The sequence below is a fragment of the Narcine bancroftii genome, chromosome 2 (genome assembly GCF_036971445.1).
Source record: "Narcine bancroftii isolate sNarBan1 chromosome 2, sNarBan1.hap1, whole genome shotgun sequence".
Classification (NCBI taxonomy): domain Eukaryota; kingdom Metazoa; phylum Chordata; class Chondrichthyes; order Torpediniformes; family Narcinidae; genus Narcine; species Narcine bancroftii.
The window spans coordinates 289518368-289536196 of NC_091470.1; the positions used below are offsets into that span (position 1 = coordinate 289518368).

At 39.7% G+C, this 17829-nt stretch overlaps 1 protein-coding gene and 1 long non-coding RNA gene across 10 annotated transcripts in view; one reads left to right on the forward strand and one right to left on the reverse strand.

Annotated features, from left to right (window-relative positions):
- The window catches only part of sulf1 (sulfatase 1), a 420487-nt gene that overhangs the window by 99259 nt on the left and 303399 nt on the right, over positions 1-17829 (reverse strand). The window lies entirely within an intron of this gene.
- LOC138755392 (uncharacterized) overlaps positions 1-17829 on the forward strand; it is a 47061-nt gene that overhangs the window by 5752 nt on the left and 23480 nt on the right. The window contains exon 2 of the long non-coding RNA XR_011352249.1: positions 15465-15522. This is a non-coding gene — a long non-coding RNA (uncharacterized lncRNA). The remainder of the gene's footprint in view (positions 1-15464; positions 15523-17829) is intronic.

A 17829-nucleotide genomic window follows, 5' to 3' on the forward strand; every position in this document is an offset into this window, starting at 1 on the left:
GAGAGAGACAAAGAGAGAGAGAGAGAGAGAGAGAGAGAGAGAGAGAGAGAGATCAGTTTTGCAGTTTTAGTCAGCAGCAACAGCTGGGACTGGAACAGGACAAGCTGGCAAGCTTGAGGAAAAACCCCATTTGGAAGACAGATTGTGAGTGCTTAGTTCAGCCTGATCAAAGCGCTTGTGGTTGATACAAGAGGAGAGGACTGGCTGCCTAATGTTTCACTTGAAATAAGAGAAACAAAAAAGAACTCTGTGGTGATCTGAAGGAAAGAGATTATTATCTGGAAAACCCTGATGGGGCAAGTTTTTTCGGCAAGACAATGAAGTGGCTGATTAAAAGGAATAATTTGTGGGTGTCCAGCAAACAACAAATCTCTCTCGGAAAATCTCTCTCTAACCTTCCTGAGTGGTAACCATTTACCTTTCAAGCACCAAAGCCTGGTGAATTTCTTCTGTGCACAGTATAAGAATTGCCTACAACCAGTAAACCTGAAGGAATGAGAAGTGAGATTGGACTGTGAATCAAAGAACTTTTCTGAACTTGCACACACATTACTCACACGTGTGTTTTGAATTAGAAGGGGGTTAAGTTAGGTTAGCTAAGTTAATAGTGATAAGTTAAGGTGTGATTCTGTTTTCATGTTTATAGATAATTAAAAGCAACTTTTGTTTAAGTAATCATTTGTCTTGGTGGATATCTATTGCTGCTGGGTTTTGGGGTCTCTGGCTCATAACAGCAGTATCTTCCAATTGTCCAAATCTTCTCCAATTTTCTTAAGTAAACGTAAGTACAGTATAACTCAGTATGATCTGAAATAGTCAGGACCAGGCCCATTTTAGATAATTTTTTTTTCAGAGAAACTGGTCATTTTTTTAAAAACAGCCCAGTAGCAACAGAAAATCACTTGTAACAGTGTTTAAACAACAACAAACAACAAAGTAAGGCTTTTAAAGCATTAAAATAATGTTTAACTCTCACCAAAAAAAATTCTGGCCACCACCAATCACCAACACCTCCCTTCCAAGGCCCCAGTTCTGCCCGGGAGCTTGAGATCCCAGTTGCCGCTGGAAGCCTGAGGTCAGCTGCTGCCATTGCTGGGAGCCCAAAGTCTGCTGTCACCACTGGCAGGAGCCCAAGGTCCGCTGTCGCTAGTGCCTGAGATCTGCTGCTGCCGCCACAGGGAGCCCAATGTCTCCAGTCAGTTTGGCTCCGAAAACTTTTCAGATAAATGAGTATTTTGGATATCCTCATTTACCTAACTCAATATCTCTGCTTCGTTCTCATTATTGCTTTCTCTGTTCTATATGTTTGTAATGCATTATACTGAAGTTTCTTATTTAGATCTTTCATGGCAGCAAGTTGTCAAAAGGCCTTTTATCACATGGTAGGGCAGAGCTTCAGCATACTTTATGCCACCTCAAGCCAAGCCTCTGTGTGCAACATTCTCCACTTTACGCCAACTCACAGGCTCAGAGGACCATCTTAGCTTTCTTCCCATTGCTATTAGTGCAGGTAATTGTGCATCGAGTTCAGGAAGAGGGCTGGATCTGTGATTATAATTTACTAGTTCAGTTCGGCAACTTGGTCAGCAAAGATGAATGGGGTCGAAAGACCTGATTTGGGGCTGAATTTTTCTATGACTTATTCTTGCACTATTAACAATTTATATGTTAAATTTAATAAAGGTTCAATAAAACATATTTTGTTGCAAAGGCAAGGAAGATGAAAGGATTCATGAATAAAATCAGGAAGATCAAAGGGCAAGCAATACATTTAAAATGATATCTGTGCATATAAAGGCTTCATTTGTTGAAGATTCTTTGATCTCCATTCAAAAAATCCCGAGTAAAATGTCTCTTGAAATATGGTAATAGGAAGACAATGTGGTCATAACAAAAGATGAACCTAATAATTGCAGCTGGGTCAGAATTAATAATTAAATATAGTTGAATATAAAACTTTCAGAAGGAATAGTGAGAAAGATAGATATGGCAGTATTAAATTGCAATAATATCATGGTGCTCAAATATAGTATCAAAAGGCAGATCCTTGAGACTCTTCCAAAATTAAATTTGATCAGAGTTGCTCTGCACCCCAGTTACATTCACCAGTCTTTTCACCCCAGTTGTTTAATATAATCTGTAAATTTCTGACTAGATTTACACTAGTTCTTGTATGAATTCAAACAGACAAGCATCAAATAAATTCCTTTGGATTGAGTTTATGGACAGTAAATGACTAGTCATTTCAATAAGAGTACTGAGAGGTGAAAAATAATTGAACACAAAGGTTCAACACAATAATTGAACACAAACAAGAAATGTGCATTTTAACAGACAAAATGGTTAATTTTGTTATTTACAAAGAGAACGAGATAGAAAGAATATTGGAGAATAAAATCGTAGCACCTGCTGGAGCTGCTGTAATGGCAATACTGGTACAGAACCAGGAGAGCAGAGAACAGAGATTATAGCCCTGCTCTGAAGGTTTCTACCACCCGGTCCAAAGCTGGCAGCTCCATACAGCCTTTAAACAACCTGTTAAAGGAGCCAACAGCGTCTGTAAGTAAAATCCTGCAACCACGAGGTCCGTGCTTGACATGAGGTTTTGCAGTCTCTGGGGAAGCAGCGAACCAGTGCAGCGTACAAGAAATGGGAATGACACCCCCCCATTGAGGAGAAGCATCGGAAGCGACCCTAGAGGATGGTGGCCATGTAGGCGGACCAGCGAGGGGCTCAGTGGCTGAAGGACTGAGCTGCAGTCCTTACGGTTGGGGAACCACATGCGATGCTGCTGCTGGACACTGGCTCATGGAGACCAGGCATCGGAGCCAGAATTCGAGAGGGTGCTAAGGACATGAAGGACTTCTGAATGGCCTTGGTTGCTGATGGCTCCGATTGATTCGGAGATTTGGATCTGGAGTTTGGGTTACGGATGAATCAAGCAGATGTCTGTGTGGCTGCAGGAGCACTGGAAGCAAATCCATAGATACTCAGTGACTCTAAAGGAACTCTCTTTTGCTGCTTTTTAGCCTATTTTAAGGGCCCTGGGCTCTGGTGACTCTTTGTTTGCCTTAAGGCAGACAAAAATTAAAGTATACTGTACCATGTACGCTACATGTTTTATGTATTATTATGTGACAATAACAGGAACCTTGACCCTTGAATGATTTTACCCTCCCATCTAGTACTGGGTTATTAACGCACATTACTACTCTATAAGGAAGGAATGTCCTCTGACGAGCTGAACAACATATTAAATTGGTAATCCACAAAAAAAGGTCAGGTGCATTGTAGTTAACAAATTGCTGAGAGCAATTGGCCTAGAGTCCCTTAAGAATCCAATGATGTAATATCCCATAGCTTAAGGGGGCACACATATAAACTTTAACAATTTGTTGATACATTATGTAACATATCATTTCATATTCCAATCTTCATATCCTCCAACCTATTGTTTATAGTGTGATGAGATCTGCTACCAGTTGATAAAGGATTTACAACTGAAATACTCATCCAATTTTTTTCTCTGTGCAAGATAGAGCTGCTACATTTTCTATTCTTAAATTGACGGCATTTGCAGATTTCTTTATATTTCTTGTCTTGCAGCACTGAAAAGTAATGATATTCCTGTGGTAGGGACCAAATATGCTGTACAATTCCATATTATCCGTTCAGCACCCCTGCATTACTGGAATTCTCATTAAATGTTTCATACTCCAAGGGTATTAACACTTGTAATTTTCAACACGGTTAAAGCTTCCCATATGATTCACAGGAGCATGCTGAGAGAAAATCTGATCCTGAGCTACTGAGGGAGTAGGACAAGTAACTAAAAGATCAGTTAGGTTGGAAGGTTGTGTCGGCAAGCTTCAAGGGAGAAAGGCAACTGAAGGATAGGGATAGGGTTAGGATTGAAGGTAGGATCTTTGACTCAGTGGAGAAGTTTGAATATATGAATCGCTAGTGGGTTCTAAAATAAAATTAGAGATTTTATCCAGAACAGGAAGTGAATTTTATTCAAAAACTCTGGGGACACACATTACAGGACTATCACCAGTGATGACATAGGCTAATGACAAAGCAATAAACTGCTTTCTAAAAAAAACAGTGTCATCACATATAGAAAAGGAGGGGAGAGATTTCTGATGGAAATTGATTATATTACAAAGTTATGTAATAACAATTATTAATGTCACAGGACAGCAGATATTTCAGCTTTACATTGCATTGTGTGTATGTTGCAATAATTATTTAATGATCAAATAATATAATCCATACTTAAAACCCATTTGCCAAGGAAAATGGATAGCTTATTAAAATCCTAATATTACTATTAATCTGTTCACTGAGAGATGAGGTTTTCACACTCTTTGTAATATTTTGCTCAGACTTTTTACTTTATCCTTCCTGGTTTTGCTTTAGAAACAAGCTATTCACTCATACTGCACAGAAATTTTTCTTGATCCAACAGCCCCATTGCAAGTCTACAGAAATTGTGATCTAATTAGCCACACAGAATAATAATACTGTGGACAAAAGACGTCCCAAACTGCAGGAACAGTTTGTATCAGAGATGATCAGAACCCTTAGGTTTACCTGTAATTGAGCAAAGACGACCACCATCACAGACATTATTTGTAAAACAGATTAAGGTGAAGCATCTCAGTTCCATAGCTGATGACACACTCCTCCACCTGCCCTCATCTGCTCATTAACTTTCAACCTTATTCACCTACCATCACAATCGCTCCACTGCAGATGCAATAGAGCTGGGCCTCCACACAGCTCTGGATCACCTTGAAAACAGCTCTTCACCGACTACAGCTCAGCCTTCAATACTATTATTCCCTCAGTGCTGGTCAAGAAACTACAAACTCTAGGCTACTGTACCCCACTCTACAACTGGATCCTTGTCTTTCTCATTGGAAGACCACAGTCAGTCTGAATTGGAAACAACAATTCCTCTTCACTGACCATCAACATGGGTGCATTTCAAGGATGCATGCTTAGCCCACTGCTCAAGTTGTTATACATCCACAATTGTGTGGCTAGTATTATGAATCTGTGTTACTTGGGAGGCTTCTTAAATAACTTAGAGATGGAATATTCAAATAACAGAAGAGACTTTACTTATTGATGCCTTCCATCATCTCAGGAAACTCTTCACACACACATATATATGCCCCACAGTGGTGCACTACTGTTACTACAGTGAGAAGCGTGTATTCTTACACAATTATAAAATAGTTCACATTAACTTGACTATATAACATCCCTCCTTCTCAAGATAAATAAAAATTTAGTGTTCTTTATTACTTTGTTTTGAGGGCATCTTAAGTAACTGAATTTGTAAACTAGTTTATTTACACAACTATTTTTAAATAGTTCTTAATGATATTGCACTGGCAGTATGTTGCTTCGCCATTTTTTGGATTTGGCTGCGACCGTTGGGCTCTGTGTTGCTGGTACACGTGTAGGTGATGTACCTTGTTATGCTTCACCTAACAACTGCTGGGTTGATGTTTTGGTATTGGTGGTTGTGAACTTTTCACTTGATACCTCACTTGATATTGGTGTTACAGGCTGTGGTGGTATTAAAGCTTTCTGCTTCATCACATCTTGTGTCAGCCAGATATGAATTCTGTTCCTCCTCAGCTGATTATCAGAGTCTGTCTCAACAATGTCTTGATCTTGGTGTCTCAACCTCTAAGATGACCTTTGCTGGGGTCCATGTTTTCAACATCAGCTCTTGAATATGCACATGCTGCCCTCTGAAGAGTTCTGGCAATGTTTGTGCATGTTTGTTATAATGCTGGCATCCTTCACCTTATGTGTCAGCCAGTCTTCAGGTTTCCTCCTGGAGGATGTATTTTGCTTGGCAGAGTTTTATATCTTTTGCCATTTAGAAGTTCTGCCAGGGACTTCATGTCAGCCCTTAAAGGTGTTACTTGTAATGAAAGAAGAATGAGGTCTGGGTCTTCTTTTGTTTCACAACACTTAGCTAGTGTGTGTTTCACAGTTTGGACTTAGTCTTTCAATGAACCCATGACCTTTGGGGTAGAATGGGGATGATGTAGTGAAAACAAACCCACACTCTGCAGTCAGCTTTCTGAATTCTTGTGATGTGAACTGTGTTCCACTGTCACATATTACTTACTCAGGTATTCCTTGTTCAGCAAAGAGCGCTCTCATTTCTGAGGTGATAGTTGACATTCTCAGATCTTTCACCCTTTTGAGGAATGGAAACTTTGAGTAGTAACAGGCTACTATTAAATACCACTCTTGATTCTTGGTGAACAAGTCTGCTCTCACTGTGTGCTATGGACTGGCAGTTACATCTGTGGAAATCATTTCCTCTTTTTGTTGTGTGTTTTTGTTGATGTTTTTGGATATCTTCTTCATCTGGATCTCATAATTGACAAATATCAATCACAACTCCTGGCAGCTATCTAGACCTAGAAATGCTGGTCCGTCTGCATCTACTTCGTAGAATGTACAGAGAATGTTCTTTACCTTCTGGCAGCCATCGATCTTAGCTCTCCCTAGCTGCTTGATCATAGGCTGTTAATGTGACATTTGCTGTTTCCAATGCACCATCTTTTGGATACCCTTTTATTATGTTCTCTGGGAACATCTGGCAGTAGGGTCTGAGTGGAAGGACGTTGCTTTGTGATCCAGTATCCAGCTTCACCTTTAGGTTAAATATCATAGGCTTGTTCTTACTTGACCTCTGTATTTGGATCCTTGTGTGCAACTTGCTTCTTTCTTTCATCTCACGCGATATCTCATGAAGGTGTGTGGATTCTATGCCCAATATCTGAGTGTCAGAGTCTTCATTGTTGTTTCCTTTTATGTGGTGGATCTTCACATTGTCTTTTTTTTCTTCACTGGTATTACTGCTTAATTCAAACCAGACTTGCACATCTTCAGCCAGTGGTTTGCTTTACCACAAGCTCTACATTCAGAACCGTATGTGGGGCATTTGTTTCGGTCATCGAAGGGGTATTGTCTGCAGCACTTCCTGCAGGTCTTGGGGGTTTGCACTTTTCTGTTTGTGTTCTTTATAGCATTAACCCTTTCTTCTCTTTGCTGTGGGTGGGTCTGCAAAGATAGGGATTTAATTTGTGTCCTCGTCGCTTCAAAGGCTCTGCTGTGTCTATAGCTTCGGCCAACTTCACATTATCCTTCCTTATAAGAGACTTTTGCACTTTGGGATGAGCACTTCCCCATATTAGTTTATCACTAATCTTTCCTCTATATCCTTAAATCTGCATTTTTTTGCAGCAACAATTTTTAGTCTAGTGAGGAAGTTATCAACAGTCTCATCAGTCTCTTGCATTAAGCCTTGAAATTCATGGTGTTTTTTTAGACCTGGGTTCAAGGTAGAAGCAAACTTTGCAAATATCTGCTCTGGATCATTTTTCTCCACCTCTGTAAGCTCCCAAGTATTAAATAAGTCAAGGCCTCGCTCCCCTGTCCAGAGAAGTATAGAACTGACCTTCTCCTCTGCTGTTGCATTTTTAAAACAGCTTTTGAATGTTAAATTGCACTTCTGCGGAAATTTTTGAAATGATTTAACAATGTCTTCAGCTTCCCAGTCCATCACTGAGTGAACTGCTGTTGCACCAGCCATTTATTTTCAGTGATGTCTTTTTCTCTTCTTCCCCTTCGTATTTTAGTGACCTATAATCAATTGTATGGGTTTATTCTTGTTCTTTTATACCGCTGCAACCATGTTATGTCACTGTTTTACTTGAGAGGCTTCTTAAATAACTTAGAGATGCAAGATTCAAATAACAAAAGAGACTTCACTTACTGATACCTTCCACCATCTCAGAAAACCGTTCACACACACACACACACACACACACTCACTCATATATATACGCCCCACAGTGGTACACTACAGTTACCATAGTGAGAAGGGTCTATTCTTACACAGTTACAAAATAGTTCACATTATCCTGACTATATAACAGCCAGGCACAATTCCAAAGCCATCTACAAGTTGCTGATGACACCACAGTTGTCATCAGAATCACAAACGGAAATGAGGAAGCGTACAGGAGGGAGATAGATCAGCCCGTTGAATGGTGTAACAACAACAACCTTGTGCTCAACATCAGCAAAACCAAGGAGAACATTGTAGACTTCAGGAAGAAGTCAGGGAAACACGACCCAGTCCTCTTCGAGGGCTCAGTCATGGAGAAGGAGTCAAGAACTTCAAATTCCTGGGTGTCAACATCTCTGAGGATTTGTCCTGGAGCCTCCACGTTGATGCAATCATAAAGAAGGCTCACCAGTGGTTATATTTTGTGAGATCTCTGAGGCGGTTTGGTCTATCACTGAAGATTCTCGTGAACTTCTACAGGTGTACAGTGGAGAGCATTCTGGCTGGTTGCATCTCTGCCTGGTATGGAGTTGCCAACTCTCAGGACAAGAATAAACTTCAGAGGATTGTTAACTCGGCCTGTGACATCACAGACTCCATTGAGGACATCTACATGAAGCAAGTGTCTTAAAAAAAGAAGCCTCTATCCTCAACGATCCCAACACCCAGGCCATGCCCTCTTCATTTTGCTACCATTGGGAAAAAGGTACAGGAGCCTAAAGACGACCACTCAACAGCATAAGTACAGCTTCTTCCCTGCTGCCAACAGATTCCTGAATATTCAATGAACCAAAGACCCTGCTTTACTTTTTGTTCACTGTTATTGTTATTATTATTTTTATTTTATTTTATTTTTTATAGTAATGCCATAAGATGGTTATAATATGAATCTTTGTACGATGATGCTGCCGCAAAATACCAAATTTCATGACTTGTTCATGACAATAAATTCTGATTCAATATATTGGCTTTATCTTTATATTTATCTTAATCTTTATATTGGCTAATTTCACTTTCCACTCTCAGTCTTGATGCAGGCTCTCAACTTAAAACATCCACAATTCCTTTCCCCTCACAGAACCTAATCAACTCACTGAGTCCTCCAGCAGATTGTTGCTCCACATTCCGGCATCCACAGTCTCTTGAATCTCAAGAAGGTTAATATTTCTAACAGGGAACCATAGAAGTACATTCTTTTGAATTTCATTACAATTTTGTGGAGCCTGAACCTGATAAGAAATAAGGGACAGATGAGTCAGGAAACAGGATGGAGATTGAAAATGTGGCTGAATGGTGTACTAACAACCTCGCACTCAATGGCACCAATACCAAGTAGCTGTCTGTAGACTTTACGAAAGGAAAACCAGAGGTGTGCAATCCAGTGATCAATGGGGGAATCAGAGGTGCAGAGGGTAGCAGCTTTGAATTCCTGGGTGTCATTATCTTAGAGGACCTGTCCTGGGTCCATCATTAAAATGTCATGGGAAAGAATGCATGACAGAACCTCTGCTTCCTCAGGAGTCTGTGGAGGTTTGAAACCTCATTGGAAATCTTGGTAAACTTCTACAGATGTGTAGTGGAAAGTGTGCTGACTGACTGTATCACAGCCTGGTACCAATAAGTGAGTGAAAAATACTGCAAAAGATAGCAAATTACATCACAGACAAAACTCTTCCCACCATTGAAAATGTCTGGATGGAATGTTGCCATCAGAGAGCAGCATCAATCTGCACCATCTTGGACTTGCTCTGTTCTCACTGTTGACATCAAAAAGGAGGTATAAGTGCCACATAACGTAGCATCAGATTCAGGAACAGTTGCTACCCCTCAACTATTAGACTCTTAACAATAGATTCATTCAGAAACTCATTTAAGGACCCGTATTTTGTTCATTATATATTAAAGGTAATCCCCGACTTATGACAATATTCTGTTCTGACTGTATCTCAAAATGGACGCAAATCAGAAGTATGTTAGCATGGGATGTAGAAGTCGTAAATTGGTTTATTACCTTCTTTTTCAATTCCAATTGAGCATCAGCAGGGGATCTATCAGCAGGGATGGGGTTTTCCTCATTTGTCATCTTCTTTGGTGAGTTTACCGCACTTGCGACATGCATGCATGCAGCCATTTTTGTTTGGTCGTATTTATGGATAATGGTAAGTCATATAGGTCATAATTCGTGGACTACTTGTACTGTATCCGCACCTGCATTTGCATAGTCAGTATGTTTACATTTACAGCAATGAGCTCTCTGAACCCTTCTCCATTAACAATGGTGTGAAGCAAGGCTGTGTTCTCGCACCAAACCACTTTTCAATCTTCTTCAGCATGATGCTGAAACAAGCCATGAAAGACCTCAACAATGAAGACACTGTTTACATCCGGTACTGCACGGATGGCAGTCTCTTCAATCTGAGGCGCCTGCAAGCTCACACCAAGACACAAGAGCAACTTGTCCATGAACTACTCTTTGCAGATGATGCCGCTTTAGTTGCCCATTCAGAGCCAGCTCTCCAGCGCATGACGTCCTGTTTTGCGGAATCTGCCAAAATGTTTGGCCTGGAAGTCAGCCTGAAGAAAACTGAAGTCCTCCATCAGCCAGCTCCCCACCATGACCACCAGCCCCCCACATCTCCATCGGGCACACTGAACTCAAAACGGTCAACCAGTTTACGTACCTCGGCTGCATCATTTCATTGGATGCAGGGATCGACAAAGAGATAGACAACAGACTCGCCAAGGCAAATAGCGCCTTTGGAAGACTACACAAAAAAGTCTGGAAAAACAACCACCTGAAGAAACACACAAAGATTAGCGTATACAGAGCTGTTGTCATACCCACACTCCTGTTCGGCTCCAAATCGTGGGTCCTCTACCGGCATCACTTACGGCTCCTAGAACGCTTCCACCAGCGTTTTCTCCGCTCCATCCTCAACATTCATTGGAGCGACTTCATCTCCAACATCGAAGTACTCGAGATGGCAGAGGCAGACAGCATCGAATCCGCGATGCTGAAGATCAAACTGCGCTGGGTAGGTCACGTCTCCAGAATGGAGGACCATCGCCTTCCCAAGATCGTGTTATATGGCGAGCTCTCCACTGGCCACCGTGACAGAGGTGCACCAAAGAAGAGGTACAAGGACTGCCTAAAGAAATCTCTTGGTGCCTGCCACATTGACCACCGCCAGTGGGCTGATATCGCCTCAAACCGTGCATCTTGGCGCCTCACAGTTTGGCGGGCAGCAACCTCCTTTGAAGAAGACCGCAGAGCCCACCTCACTGACAAAAGGCAAAGGAGGAAAAACCCAACACCCAACCCCAAGCAACCAATTTTCCCTTGTAACCGCTGCAACTGTGTCCGCATCGGACATGTCAGCCACAAACGAGCCTGCAGCTGACGTGGACATTTACCCCTCCTATAATCTTCGTCCGCGAAGCCAAGCCAAAGAAAGAAAGAAAATGTTTACATTTCCCAATGAGTACAGTTTACAGTTAATGGTATAGAAATAACAAAGCCTGGCCCACAGAAAAAAGAATTTCAGGTTTGTATGTGATGTCATGAATGTACTCTGGGAATAAATATGAACTTATTTTTATTGCTTCAGTTCACTTCCTTGTAGTATACTGAATTCACAGTTGAGAATCAAAATTTTTAAAATCTACCTGGTCAAAATCCCAGGTGTTTCGGAGGATCAAACTGACATCATAGAGATTTTGCTTCCCTAGATCTGGTCTATCGTTATATATTTTATATAAAGGATATTGATAAATTCTTTAGCCATTTCAGAAAACGCAGAAAAATCTGTGCTCCCTTGTCTTTAGAAGCTCCGTCAATCCTTTCATAGGCCACTGTCGCAAAGCAAGCCTCCTGCCAACTAAAATCACTGAGAATGTAAGTAATTTCTTTATATTGGCACCAACTCAAATGCAAACTCAGCACTTCATTTTAATCAGAGCATGAAAATCTGTGCACCAACAAACCATCTGATCACTGATCTTTGCTGACCACTCCACTTGTGTAAAAAATCTAGAGGCAAGCACAAATGAAAGGTGCAATTTTTCTGATTTCATGTTTTCATCAGTCTTTAGAATATTGGACACGGCTATCAAATATTTTCAACATTGTTCAATCACTTTCAATTTTCAATATTGTTTTGTAATAGCCATTTTGTAATGAAAACAATCAGCCTCCTTTAACAAGTCATGTAATTAGTTATTTGGGATTATGCCACAGATATGTATGGAATTTAGAAACTTCTCTCTACCATTCTTTGTAACTTTTTGTTCACAATAGGTTGCATCATTGACATTCCATAAAGATTAGCCAAGATGTCAATATTGTATCTATTCAAAGTGAAATGTTTGTGGATGTATTGTCATTGAAAACATTGCATGATTATCAGTGTGGACTGATAGCATTCTTTCTATTATTTCACAATTATATAAAGCAGCTACTGCAAGTTAAATGCATTTATGGAAGTCAAAGATCTGAGTATCTGTCATTTCTGTCTGTTATATAGTACAAAATAAAATTAGAACGTAGACTGCAAATATATACAGTACATGGTGAAAAGAGGGATTTAGAAACTTGCTGAGCTTTCATTGCTGGAGCAGGGTTTGAATTCAGCACAGATTGATATAGTGAAGTTGTATGGTTTCATGTGAGATGAGTTTAGACAATTGCAATTCAGCCATAAAAGAACTGACAAGCAGTGCAAGTTGCCAATCTGGCTCAAGCAGTTTGAAGGTGCAGTTAACAAATTTACTTTGGTCTAGAAAGAGTTTTTGTTTTGTGAGTGGAACAACCGCTATTGGGATAGACGATTATCAAGAGAGTACAAAGCTAATCATGATCTAGTTTCATAATACAAGTTGAATACCCCTTCTCCAAAATGCCTGGGACAAGAGTGTTTCAGATTTTGGATTTTTTTTGGATTTTGGAACCCCATTTTAAAAATGCACTCATTCACTCAGACTTAAAGATACATGCATCCACATTACTATACAAATATTTACATTTGCATCTATACTCAATAATGCACTATTACATTGGGATTTCTGAACTCTATTGTCTGTATCCACACAGTTTACTGAGTTAAAGAACATGATGGATGTGGGCCATGTACATGCAACACTGCAAGTACATCATCATTGAATGTACTGCATTTACTTTAATGTGGTCCTTTTCTATTGCAAAGACGGAGGGTTCTCTAAGCAAGTTTTATACAAGGACTCTGTGTAGCATTGTCAAGGCAATATCAGTGAAACTGAGACACAAAATACTCACTGAAAATTTTTTCACCATTATAAGAGATGCCCAGATCCACCTCAGCCTTACCAAACATCTCCTGATATGGTCCTTGTCAAAAGGACTGAACAAGAAAAGTCCATACTTACACTTATTCCCTTAGTTTGGTGGATCATTCTTTCATTCATCTTGGAGTTGGTAAGCCAGCTTTTTTTAAATTAAATAGCCTATATAGATAGGCTATATTCCACTGAACTGGCAAGTGGCAAGTTCCAGGTAGATTAAGAACACCTCCCTTATTATCATGTTCCAATTCAAGCCAAACTAGAAACTACTGCATTCCAGAGGCTTATTTTTTTCCAGGGGAAACACTTCTCAATAAATATCTTTAAAAGTCCAATGTTTCACTCTCAGTACTCCAAAGAGTTGCAAAAATTTAATGGTGAAGTTAAAGGGCTGTGCCCTTCCCACCAATAAGTGGAGAAAAATAAGCCAGGCAGCATAGCAGTATCCCTTCCTCCCTCCTAATGGTCAAACCAGTTATAAGCACATGGTTCATTAATTGGGGGGGGGGGGGGGTAAATCCTAGAGAATTAAATAACTTTGCAAAGTGTAAGAGTTCCTTTCTTGCACTCAGAACTGCTAATACTTCAGTTACGGACTGAGAAAATTGTTCTGAAGTGAATGGAGAACAAAAAGAATTTTGCAAAAGTAAAAACTAGAATTGGAGATGTTAATAGATCAATAAACCCTCAGTCATGATGATCTACATTCCAAGAATTTGAAAGGGTGACAATGGGAATAATGGGGATGCAGGATGTCCAAATTCCATAGATTTTAGCAACATGGAAAGTTCAAATATAACATTGTTTAAGAAAGGTGGGTGAGAGAAAAGAGAAAACTACAAACCAGTTGCTCCAACATTAGTTGTATGGAAAACACAGAAAGTAATAATAGGGTTGAGCAGAATCAATATGAATTTATGAAAGATAAATAATATTTGACAAATCTGCATGCATTTGATAAGGTATCAACACAAGAGGTTATTAAGCAAAATTAAAGCCTGTGGGATTGGGGATAATATACCGGCATGGACTGAATATTAGTTGACAGATTAAGTGAATGAGAAAATTAAAGGCATTAATGATGTTCAGATGGATTTGTGTGTCCTCACATGCAACAAGTGGAAAGTTTATGCAAGGATCAAGTCTGTGACCCTGTTATTTGAATTGATGGAGTTGAGGACAGTGCGGAAGGATATTGATCAATTGGTAATTTGGGTAGAGAAATAGCAGATGGAGGTTAATCCAGGAAATTGTGAGGTAATGGATTTTGGGAGGTCAAATGTAAAAGTAAAAATATACAATAAGCAGCTGGACTTTAGAAGGAGGAACTTAGCAGGTTGAGCAGCATCAGTGGAGGGAAAGAAATTGTGGATGTTTCGACCTGAAATGCTGACAATTCCTTCCACTCCACAGTTGCAGCTCAACCTGCCTTGGTCCTGTAGGTGTTTGTTTTTCACATTTCCAATCTCTTGCATCTCCTTAGGAATGGATGTACAGATTATGGCATCTGTGGTTTCTTGCATCTCCTTAGGAATAGATATACAGAGGGATTTTAGAATGCAAGTCCATAGCTTCCTGAAAGGGACACACAAGAAAATGGGTGGTAAAGAATGCATATGGCAAACTTTATTGGTTGGGGCATTGAATATAAAATTTTGGCAGTCATATTACAGCTGTCTAAAAGTTTGGTTAGGCAATATATTTGGAGCACTATGTAAATTTCATCTTGCCACACTGTAGGAAGGATATGAAGGGTTTGAAGAGTTTAAACAAGATGGATCCTGGATTGGAATGTGTTAGCTATAAGCAGAAGTTGAACAAATTTTGATTGTTTTCTTTCGATCATTGGAAGCTGAGGAGTGACCTAATAGAGGCACAAAAGATTACAAGAGGAATAGATAGGGTTGATTTTCAGAGTAGTTTTTCCAGGGTGGCAACTTCAAATAACAGAGGACATTGGTTTAAAGATGAAAGGGGGAGAGTTTAAAGGTAATTTACAATGCAAGCTTTTATCACACAGAGAGTGTTAGCTACCTGGAACAATCTGCCAGAAAGGTGGTAGAAGTGGATACGATAGCAAATTTAAGACACATTTAGTCAAACAAGGACAGGATAAATTTCTGGGTGACTAACGACAGGGGGGGGATACAGACCACATAATTAGATGTGATTAGTTTACACTGGCCTTGTTGTCAATGGAGTCATGGTGGGCAGAAGGGCCTGTTCATGTACTGTATTGTTTTATGTTTATATGCAGGTACAACAAGCATTTATGGGGATTGGTGAGGTCTTGGTCTGATGTCCCGCTTATTCAGGTAAAGTGCACGTGTAATACATCGCCTCTCCTTTCTCGGTGTAGATTTCGCCATGTGATCATTGTCTGGCTTGCTGGGCAGGAGTTCACTGCAAATGGCCTCTCCTATATTATTGTGTCTGTATCAACACCTTCTCATTAGTGTCCCCCGTTTTCACTGAGTTTGCTACGTCAGGGCTTGACCAAGTTTCCAGTGATATAACTGGATGGGTAGGCTGGGCTCATTACCCTTGGTTGGCAGCCAACCTAAGGGAAGGAAAACTCTGATTTCAAACCTGGGCAGATGGGGCTCATCAGGCCATCCATCTAGGAGAAGGTCGCTCCCATGTAACATCTACGATCCAAGGATCTGGCTGTTACCATCCTAGCGTGCAAGGCTGTGGCAGATAAACTCCGGGTGTAAAGGGAGTCGCCAATACTTCACATACTGCACTCCACCTAAAAAAATCCATTGTGGAAGCCCAAAGGACATGCCCATGTCTAAGATCCTTCTTAAATCTTAGTTCGCGAAGCCAAGCCATGACTGACAACAAGGATTTAGGAAGGCAAAGATTATGTTGGTCCTTATTTCAATAAAATCTGAGTGTAAGAATAAAGCTATCTAATGAAAATTTTAAGGGTAACTACTGGGGCTATATCTGGAATTCTGCACACAAGTCTGGTCCTTCGGCCCAAGGAGGGAGATAGATAGAATGTAAGGATAATTCAATAGATTGATTCCTGTCTGAGGGATTTTGGCAAATGAGGAGAGACTATGGACTGAGCCTATACTCTCTAAAGTTAAAAGGATGAGAGGTAATCTTGCTAAAATGTACAAAATTCTTTGGAGGATAGACAAGGGAGATATAAGGAGTTTCTTTGGCTTAGATTTCTACAGCTAAAAATTCAATCAAACTTATTAAAATTGTAGCTTTGATCTGTAGGTGAGGCATTCATGACAGAAAAAATAAGACATTTCTTCACCTAGATGATGGTGAATCTTTGAAGTTTTCTACCCAAGAGGCATAGTCACTGAATATTTCATCCACAGATTTTTAGATAACAAGGAAGTCAATGGATATGGGATTAATGCAGGAAAGTGGTGTTGTGATGAAAGATCAGCCATGCTCTTACTGAATAGTTGAACATGCACAAAGAATCAAGAAGTCTACTGTTACTTATTATTTTTTAAATTCCGAAATAAAGATACAGGCTGTTCCTGGGTAATGAACGTCGATTTTGTGTTTGTCAGAAAATACACAAAGATCATTCGATGTGGTAAACAAACCTCCACAGTGTTGTTATAAATGTATTAAGAACAACTCAAGAGTTCAGCAGTCTTTAGACTTTCTTTTTAAAGAAAGAACACATAGTAAAAGTGGACCAAGAGAAGGAAAACATTCTGCTGTTTGTAAGAACAAACGTCATGCATTAGATTTTTGAGTTTAATAATATTATGGAAGCTCATTCATGTCCATAAGTCAGGAACTTGTAACTTGAGATGGTTCTTAGTCCTAGATTTTAAAAAGAGATTTATGGTAATTTATGATAAAAGAAAAAAAAACCAAGTGGTTTATTTTTATTGGACCTCAAGTTCTTGCCAATTTCTTTTTGAGTCAGAACACACTGGAAAATCATAAGCACCAGGCCAAAAATGGCCATGGCTGTGTGCTCTCCTGATGGCAACAGCCCTTGTAAGACATACCTTTGATGCTTCCTTTGGCTCTATGATAATCTTAGCTTAGTGTTTAAACATTCAACTGACCTTCTGATGGTTAAGCGCTGTAATTCCAATCAAAATCAGATCGGAAAACAGTTCAATGTTGTTCCCTAGATTGTGCAGATTTTTAGTCTGTTACAATGTGAAGAAATCACAGCATTCATAGATCAATTCTAATAATGCTATAAAACAAGTGAAATTATACAACTTTGAAAATAGACCAAATGGAGAATCAGCAAGGAATTGTGATTTAGAGTTTTCTTTTTGGTTACTTATGAGATTCAGTTGTTATTAATCCACCTGGTTTCCTTCTCAAGGAGTAGCTACAGTCCAAAATGCATTTGCTTCTGACAGCATCAAAATGAGAAATGAGGCCTCTGCCAAAATAAAGATGATGGCGAGTTTATCATGTGGGAGTTTGATTGCAATAATAAACAGAGTCTGTTTTTATTCTGCCAGTTTTAAACCTTAACTGAAAATCAAACTCCTGCAGTGCCTTTAAGTCATTTTCATGTTGATCTAATTTTTCTCTCGCTTCCCCTAAAGTTACTGATCTTCTTGTGTACGATGACTACACAATTGTAATTCACGCAAGCTGCAATCTTCATG